At 34.3% G+C, this 8,598-nt stretch overlaps 1 pseudogene; it reads right to left on the minus strand.

Annotated features, from left to right (window-relative positions):
* Positions 1–1,030: 1,030 nt before the first annotated feature.
* LOC127794656 (heat shock 70 kDa protein-like) lies at positions 1,031–5,614 on the minus strand (annotated as a pseudogene).
* Positions 5,615–8,598: the final 2,984 nt, after the last annotated feature.

Genomic DNA, 8,598 nt, shown 5'->3' on the forward strand with positions numbered 1-8,598 from the left:
GATAGTCATGGTGGTTTTCAAGCATTGTTTGACGTAGAAGAAAGGCGAAAGGGTCATGATGGTGACGACGACAAATGAAAGGGGTGTGGTTAATTTATTGTGGTTTTGGGCCAAATTTACTTGGGAGGAAATGGGTGATATCATGATTTTTGGCAATTGAAGAGAGTCGGGGTGGGTTACAATGGTTCCAGCGATAGAGAAGATATGGTATGTGGTGGATTGTAGAAGAGATGGGTGGTTGTGGTGTTCTTTGGCAGTGACAACCAGATCATCAAAGGGAAATCGTGGTTGGCGACGACGATTTCTAAGAGCAGGTGACGGGGGATATATAGATGTGTGTGGAAAAAATTCTTCACACCAGATGGGTTGATGTAGAGGTGAAGAATGGTTCAAATCAGACTTGTATATGTGACCAAGTATAATTTTAGGAAGAAGTTAGAGAGTAAATTGAAATCAATACTTAATGGATGGGGAGACTTTCTATCAATTTGAGGGAATAGACCATTCTATCAACTCATATTTTCTCCAACCAAATGTTATCTTGACCATAGTTTAATTGTGGAATTTGAATTTTCAAAAATTACTCGACATAAATAAAAAATTTAAAATTATTCAAGTACAAAATTTTCTAAATAAAAAAAGAGAGATTAAAAAATACAATTCTCCAAGACTCAATCAGACTTAGTAAACACCTTTTAATTTGAATATTTAAAAATAAAAATTAAATTTTCTCACATCTTTTTTTTTTCCTCATCTATAGCACAAGTTCTCCAAATCTCTCCTAGAAGATATGTTTCAATCTATAGATTAATAATTAGGTTTACATAATTTTAATATTTTGCATAACTTACGTCCAAAACACCTCTTACAAATGCATGTCTTTTTCGTGACCATGCTTCTATGTAACACATTTTAGATAAAGTCGAGCTCCTTATTCCACTTTAATAAGAAGTTCAAAACATATAAACATGGATCCAAAAGAAAAATAATAAGCCCCTAATCTAATCAACCTTTTCAATCTTTGTCATTGTTACTCCCCCCCACCAAAACCTCCATAGTCGTCACTTGGCTTCTCATCACCCTTAGGGCGCACATTACTGACTCTATTGCCTTGATACTTCTTCGCAATAATAGGGTCGCACAATCCTTCCAGCTCCTCTAACTTATCTTAGGGCTCATCCACTTCCATTAGTTGGTTCTTATCCAACCACTCAATTGCCTTCTCGATCTTTTCCATGGCCGCTAGATCCAACTTTTCGACGAATTTCTCGTGCCGCACCATGTTTCACATGTTGTAGGTGTAGTTCTCTAGCGCATTCTTCGCCTCCACCTTTTTCTTCACATTCTTGTCCTCCGCTTTGTACCTTTCCACGTCTTTCACCATCTTCTTGATGTCTTACTTGCTCAATCGCCCTTTGTCATTCATGATCGTGATCTTGATCTTGTTCTTTACTCTTGCTATCTTGTCCTCAACCATCACATTTAGAATCATATCACGTTAATGTCGAAGACCACGTTGATCTATGGTATCCCTCTTAGTGCCAGTGAGATCTTGGCCAAGGCTAACTCAAATTTTCCTAGCAAATTGTTATTCCTCGTCCTAGCTCTTTCACCTAAAATAGATATATAAGACAAAGAATGGTTTCATTTGCAAGAATACAAAAATTAAATAAACGTACCCTTATGCACATGGATTAGCATGCGCGGGCTGATTGTCCAAGTATGTTGAGATGATTTGTTTTTTCTTCGTCCAAATCGTGGTGTTTCTTGGAATCGAAGCGGTCATATGTCATTGCCACCAACTGTCTCGAGTCTGAGACTATGCGGCTTGATGTCAATTAACGGCAAATCCAACATTTTTTTGCATGTGCCCTTCGTAGCTCCATATCATCGCTTACCACCTCTTCGTTTGAATTAATACTTTTGCAAAACTCTTTCCAATTGAAAAAGTCCTGCAAAACCTGTTGAATTTTTGGAATCCTCATTGAGCCGCCAACCAAAATCGCTTCATGAACTTAGCTCTTATCAATCTTTGCTTTTGAATACATTTCTTGATTGAGTCCATGCACTTTATGAACACAATCCATGTTCAATTCTTCATACCTTGCCCTCGTAATCTCACACATAAATCAATCCCTTCGTATAACGAATCAATTTTGATCGTCGTTTGTGTGGTTGACGACGAAACTCGTTTGGCTCTTTCGCAAGCAGTTTGAAGCCTTCTCAAATCTCGGGCGTTACCGCTAATATCTTTTTTCTTCCTCATTTCTCAACTCGACTGATAGTATTTGGATGAATGGAATGAGTTAATTTGCAGAAGTTGGCTCATAATGGTTTAGTGAATTTTAGAGGGATTAATTTTGAGGAGTTAGAAAGTAGGACTAAGTGAAAGGCTATGAAGATTGGAGGATTTTTGCTTAGATTGCTTGGATATAAAATGCATACATAGATGCCTATTTATAGGCCTGAGTATGGGTTCTAATGCTCGATATTTTCTTATACATTTTTAGACACTTGTTTAGATAATTTTATACAAATATCTAGATATTTTACTTAAATATTTCTAGATACTTGTCTAAATAATTTTACACAAATATATATCTAGATATTTTACTTAAATATTTCTAGATACTTGTCTAGATAATTTTACATAAGTATCTAGATATTTTACTTAGATATTTCTTAGTTTATTCTAGAGATGAAACTCTCCAAAAATATGTAACAATTCTTAATAAGATATCTTTAGTCCATTCTAATGACGGAGCTCTCTAAAAATATGCAACAATTTTTCATATCAACGAAAGGGTTTCACTAGCTAGTTGTCAAAATCCTCAATGCCGAGATAGGTATCCTAGGTAGTGTCTTTGACTTCGAATATGTTAGAAATGATGATACAAATAATAGAGACTGAAAGTTGGAAAAGTCTAAAGAACCAGACGAGTTTACCGACCGGGTTACTGAAAAGGGGCAAAAAGAAGAATTTTCCCCCGCCCATTTTGCAATTTTGCAAAGTGGGCCATTATTGCTCTCTCCCTGCTTGCTCATCTTCTTTCCATGGCCGCTGCCCTTACCTCACCGTCGTGTATTGTTGCTATGCCGACGTCACCTCGCTGCCTTAACCTCGTCTCCGTCGTCTCGCTACCATGTCGCCTCGCCTCGTCGATGGCAGCGAGGTGACGGCGACATGGCAGCGAGGCGTGACGGAAAGATAGCGACCATGGAAGGGAGACGAGCGAACAAGAAGAGAGCAGTAGTGGCCCACTTTGCAAAGTAGGTGGGGGTAATTTTGTCTTTTTGCTCCCTTTTTATAAGGAGCTCGGTAAGCCCATCGAGCATTGTAGAATGACTCCTGAAAGTTTTGATGGACTGCTGATAAACACTGTTTATAGAAAATCTGGGAGAGAAAATACAAGAAATTGAAAGATGAGTGAATAAGTAAACCCTAAAAAATTGTGTGTGAAAAATAACATAAATTCCATCCATTTATAGATGATAAAGAGATTATAAACCTTTTCATATTTTTATTTAAAAATAAAAAATATATTGTTTGAATTACAATTATATCTACTCATTTTTATTCAAAAGAACATGTCTTTTTAGCTTAAAGATTTCTATTATATAAATAATTATTTATTTCACCAAAAAAATATCTTTTGAATATTTCACCAAAAGATGCCTTCACCCGAAATTTATATCTTTTCACCCCAAGAAATATATATATTTACAATAATACATATGTTGTAATTACATACTCAAGTCTTTCTTTCCATTAAAGACTGGAAACTATCAAACAGAATATCCCCTCTTCGATCATTATCAAGGAAACGTCGAAGGTTTCGCCGCCGAGGTCGAAGATCAACACGTTCTACTCGCCCTTCCTCGACGCCTTCTTGTCCAGTCCGTAGGCGATCGCCGCTGCTGTTGGCTCATTGGTGATGCGCATCACGTTTAGCCCCGAGATGGCTCTGGCGTACTTCGTTGCCTGCCTCTGAGAATCATTGAAGTATACGTTGGCATTGCCGCCACCATAGCATATTGATGGTCTTGGCAAGCGAAGCTTCAGAAGTTTCCTTCATCTTCGACGTCAGAACCGTGCTCGATATTTCTTCCACCACGATCATGGGCTTGTCCTCATTTTTAGAAGTAGTGAAATGAATTAAACATCACTATCAATTATCAAACAAATTCATAGTATCATTTCTAATGTTTAACATGGACGATGACCTTGAAGGGCTAGAGCTTCATGTCGCATGCTCTGGACGGTAAGGGTCGGAGAAGTGGCGGTCGATGAGGCGCTTGGCTTTGAAGACGGTATTTGGGGGGTTCATGGCGGCGATACCGATGAGCCAATATCCGTATCGGTGACGGCGACGTAAGAAAGGGGTCATTGGGTAGTGATATCGACTCGATCATTTTGCCAAGCGCTGACATAGCTACATGTTGTGCCGAGGTCGATGCCGATGCATGTCCTTTCCTTCTGCGGTGGATGCCATGGATGGTGCTCAGAAACACAGAAATGAAATGCTTAATTGCTTTCTATAGAGGAGAATCTGAGAGTGGTGGTGTTTTGATGGTGAGAATCTGAGAGTGGTTGTCTAAAACCATAAACCAGAGAGAGAGAGAAAGAGAGAGAGAGAGAGAGAGAGAGAGAGCATAAACCATAAGCTTATAAAAGGCCTATACCAAGAGATTTTTCTCAAGTCAAGGAACATGCTACTATGCTAGTACAATGGCTGACATACAAGCCAAATAAAAACATTTCAAAACTAACAACAAAGTAAATTGGGCCAACCAAAACAAACAAAATATCTGATGCCCAACAAATTAAGGCCGCCCCAAAAGACAAAAGAAAGGCCCTATAATATGAAATCAAGAGTCTAGTGCTTTTCTTGGGGATGATTATCCTTGCACAACTCTCAATATTTATGTCCTTAATTATGTCAAAAAAATAAATCACAAGTTAGGTCTTTAATTCTTGCATAGGGCGATGATCAAACTCACAACCTACCGAATTGATACTGATATATTACTTATTCGATTATTCGATCTATACTCTAAGGGCATGTCATCGCCTTCCTTGTGTCGTTATCAACTTTATCAGGTTGCAAATTTTATATCTCAAATCTTATTCAAGTTAGAATAAAAAAATTTCACGACTTGCACCTATTTGCTAGTGGTTTTAGATTATAATCTATTGAGGAGACCTTGAATTAATTCCAAAAAAACCTAAGAATCAACTTCAAATAGCACTTTTGAATATTGTAGGTAACTTAAGATGACTTTTGACTTGGATACCAGTACTCTCATAGTAAAAATTATTGTTTATATACCGTAAGTGTTGGAAAAAACACAAATACCAAAAGTATTTGAAGGCTAATAAAATGCAACCTTTTAGGACCATATATGTATTTCCTAATAGTAGTGGATAAGCAACAATTTTCACTTTATGAATGTCATCAGTCTTTGAATTTAAGAAACTTAATAATTAACAGAGTATGTATATTACATTAAAATCTTCTATAATTCAGCCCATTTGGTTAGAGATCCCATATATTTCAATTTTTTTAAAAAAGTTTTTATGGTTTTTTTTTTTGCACATACATACCCTCTCCATTAAATGAAAAATCCATATTAGATCCCTATGATCTTAATTTCAAATTCACTCTGATCCTGTGTGGTTTTGATTATATTTGTACACAAATCCTTAATTATAATGAGTTTTTTGATTAGTTATAATTCAAATCAAACCATAAGGCTATCTCCAACTATCTTTTCTATCTCACTTCCTATTATATTATAAATAATTCACTATTTATTTTAATTTTATCTTGAAAAATGTGCATGCTCCAACCACACTCTCTATTCTTCTCTTTATTTTAATAAACTTCAATTTTATTTATTTTACCTTATCTATAATTTTCACATATACATAAAATCAATAATCAAATACACAAATTAATAACCAAATACACAAAATAATCAGATGCACGCATAAACAAAATTAATAATTAAATACATAAAATAATCAAATACACATATACACAAAATCAATAATTAAATATACAAACCAATAACTAAATATACAATATAAATCATCTAATATAAAAATAAATAAAAAAATTTCTCAAAATCTCACAAACCCACCTTCTACTCGATATGCCCATCACCGAAGAAGACGTTACCGCCAATATTGCTTGTTGTTGCGGCTACCTTTGTTGGTCATCATCGCCATCGAATCTGGTGTCTGCAACTCGTCCGTCGCACCTACAACTCGTATTCTTTAGTTGTCTTCGTCGTATTTATTGTCATTGTCTCTTCTCTGTCGCCTTCATCTTCGCCTGCAATGGTTCCTTCTCTTCTCATGTTGATGGTCATTGGGCGATGAGGGAGAGATGACAAGGAGATATTGATCATCAACACTGGTGAGGATTTTCAAGGTTGCCAAATTTTTGGCAAGGAAAATTGGTAATGGTGATGACCGTTGGAGCTGCAAATCTTGAATTGTCTCCTCAATTTGTTGGCTTGGCGAGCAGAATTTGCCACAATTGAAGATAGCCTAAAACAAGCTATTTAGACTATTAACTTAATGGCGAGAATCTGAGCTCCTTAAAAACATTTTACATAAGATGTATTATAAATAATAATCCACACAATGAAGAACATGAGAAGTTGCGCCATATATACCATATATATGCATGCATGTAAAGGGAGACATATATATTATATATATAATATATGTATATATATGGGTCATGGGTGTTGGTTTGGGTGATGGAGAAATGGCAACTCGCCGACCCAATTCCAAGCGTGGAATGCCTTCATTTGAAGGATCTTGCATTCAAAGCATGCATTTCCCTTCGGCTTTGGGTTCCTGCTATTGTAAACATGTAAATATATATTATCATATGGTTGGTGAACAGCCTGACCACGACTGCTTGCTCTCCACCGAAAGCTACGCTTGGTTGGTCACCTCATTACTTTCACACACACACACACACATATATATACACATATAAATGATATGATTCATTAATTTTTATTTAAAAAAGAAAATAATTATTAAAATCACTTTTAATTATTAAAAGAGAACTATCAAATATATATATATATATATATTTCTTTTTACCTTAAGTGTGACGATACATTTCGAAATCTAGTGAAAATTAATGTAAGTTTAAAATTCAAATTTAAAATCTCAAATTCACCAATATAACTATCACTTATTTTGATAACATTTTTGGTAAAAAAATTATGTATAGTAGATACTTTATGAGTTCTTTAATTTAATTGGGGTGTATGAAATGTGGATCTAAAATAATAATCAAGTAAATGGAGGAAGTTAATTAGAAGAGTTTTGGGAATTGATGGACCAACTGTTTGATGTAGCTATCTCACTACGTATGTTACGTGGCCTTAATTAGTCTAATCTTCCAAAATGGTCTAATGAAATGTACATACTTATATCGAACTAAAAAGAGAATTATGTGTAATAATGTAATTATAATATTACATTATATTATATTATTATGTTGATGTGGTGTGGTGAAATAGAATTAGACTCAAATACCATATATATATGGATCAATACAATAAGTGATATCATACATTAATTAAATAAGAAAATTGATTGTTAAAATTTGAGAAAAAAAAAAATAAAATTAAAGCCTAAAGTTAAAATAAAAAAATACAAAATAATAACTTTGCCCAACTCTCAATCAATATTAATCACAAGACTTTATCCTACCGGTTGGATTGACTACAAGAATTTTATATTTCCAACTGTCTCGATCATGGTTATATTTTCTACAATATCACTAGCTAGCTAGCTATGTCGATCTTATGTTATATCCTTTCAATTAAGACTTATCCGAGGAATTAATCATCAGTACTGTGAATTACTCTGTTTAATTTCAACAATATATGTATATATTAGCCCTAATTATATCTATCTATAGAAATTTTCCATTAATTAATAATTAAGAAAAGCTAATAATTAATATTCATATATAGTATATGTCATATCTTACTTAGCATATATATTTTGGCATGAAGCAATGCAGATTAAAAAGAAATTAAAAGCTAGATAGCTATATATAGCTTCTGCACATAATAATTAATTAATCAACCGCAAGGTCTTAAATTTTCTCAATCAATATGATATTTTTATTTCTTGACCTACATTTTGACAATGATGCATAGTTTATAAACTAATTTTGATCAGACGTCGATGCAGTAGTAATTAAAAGAAAGAGGCCACAATTAATACGTAGTTGAAGGAGAAGGAGAAGGAGAGCAATCAAATATGGTAGAGAGAGGTGGACTAATTTTGCTTGAGATTTTGACACGCTGAGGGGCTCTATAACTGCCGGTGGTGTTAATTTAGAGTAAATAAGAATTCAAATTAATTAATCCGTCCAACAAATTTACCAAAATTATATAAAAATATTATTATTCAGATAATTAACACAGTAGGGATATTCATTATTTTATAATTGTATACTTTATATTATATTTTGTACCAAAAATTTAGCACAGTATTAATTACTTGTCAAATTAACTCATAATAAGAATGAGCTAGACCAATTATATATATTAATA

This window comes from Diospyros lotus, chromosome 2, assembly GCF_014633365.1.
Source record: "Diospyros lotus cultivar Yz01 chromosome 2, ASM1463336v1, whole genome shotgun sequence".
Classification (NCBI taxonomy): Eukaryota; Viridiplantae; Streptophyta; class Magnoliopsida; order Ericales; family Ebenaceae; genus Diospyros; species Diospyros lotus.